Source organism: Seriola lalandi, unplaced genomic scaffold, assembly GCF_002814215.2.
Source record: "Seriola lalandi dorsalis isolate HSWRI2012SDOR001 ecotype SW California unplaced genomic scaffold, Sedor1 jcf7180002049891, whole genome shotgun sequence".
Lineage (NCBI taxonomy): Eukaryota > Metazoa > Chordata > Actinopteri > Carangiformes > Carangidae > Seriola > Seriola lalandi.
The window spans coordinates 1-1,613 of NW_019520444.1; positions in this window are offsets into that span (position 1 = coordinate 1).

A 1,613-nucleotide genomic window follows, 5' to 3' on the forward strand; every position below is an offset into this window, starting at 1 on the left:
TTTTCTTTGTTTCATATGATTTATAAACTTGTAATGGAAATAACTTGTTGATCAGAATCAGTTTCTTTGGTTTCCAGAAACTTTTAATTGCCAGTGTTTTTACTTTTTAGAAATGAAGTGATTAATTGTTATCACTCTGCTCAGATCATCAATCATTATCTTTGTATTTGAGATTTTTACACTGATCAGAAAAGTCAAGTAACAAAAAAGTTAACCTAATTGTTATTATAAAAATGTTGATTATAGCCATTTTTAAGTATATTTTTTGGGCTTTTAATGTCTTTATGACAGCACGGTAGAGAGAGACAGGAAATGGGGAGGCAGGGAGGGGGAGTGACCTGCAGTAAAGGGCTGAGATTCGAACCGGGCCGACTGCGGCGAGGACTGTGGCCACTGCAGCCACTGCGCCACTCGACACCCCTGATTATAGCCATTTTAATGTGATCAGCAAAACAAAATTCTCAGAGTGAATATCCTACCAAGACCTCTGACCTCTGACCTCTGACCCTGTAGAGCAGCAGGAAGTAACAGTCTGATGAATGTTTCTGTTTGCAGGAATCCCTCACAGCCCGCTCACTGAGACAGGAGCCATTGTTACTGTGTCTTTACTACAGGTAACTCCATCATCATCCATCCATTAATCCATCCATCCATTAATTCATCCATCATCCAGGTTTTGAGTGTAGAAAATGAAGCGTCTTCTCGCTTTTAATTAGAGAATCGAATGTTTATTGAATATTATTTTTACCTGATCGTGTAAATGTGTTTAATATTGTGATATTTAATAAACCAATTAATCAATAAACCAATTAATTAACTGTGTGTGTCTCCAGCTGGCGGGGAGGCTGTGTGCCTGTCTCTTATACACATCTGGCACTTTTCTTTAATAACTGATTCATTGTTCAGTGAATAAAATATCTGAAGTCCGAGTGAACAGATTCAAATGTTTTGTCTCAGTTCGTTGTCATGGAAACCAGAAAATATTCACATCTGAGAACATTTTCATAATCTCTTAAAACATTAACTTCAAACCATTCATCAATTATCACAGTTACTTTTCTGTCACTTCACTAATCAGCTGTTTGATCTCTAGACTCCTGGTTGGTTTCTGGTGGTTTCTGGGTAAATATTCAAACTGCCATGAATATTCTTTATAATCAGCCTCGTGTCTCTTCTGTGTGACAGTGCTCCTCAACCGAGGTCACCTGTGAGTCAGGAGCCGTCATGGCCGCCTCCTTAGCCAACGGGGGGCTCTGTCCGCTGTCAGGTGACCAGGTGTTGTCGCCGGCGACCGCGCGGAGCATGCTGTCCATGATGCAGGTGGCGGGGATGAAGGATTACTCCACAGCTTTCCACTACAAGGTCCAGCCTCATGTTTCTGTCCCGCAGGAGTCGACTAGAGGAGGAGAAAATCCTCAGGACAACAACGTCATTAACGACCTGAAACATTATCTTATATAATTATATCATCATATATATTTACCTGTTTATTTGTTTATTCTCACATCAGCTCAATTTGTTTAAGACTTTCTTCCTTTAAGGTTTAAAAGAAGATGATCTGAATCTGGATCTGACTGTGTGTGTGTGTGTGTGTGTGTGTGTGTGTGTGTGTG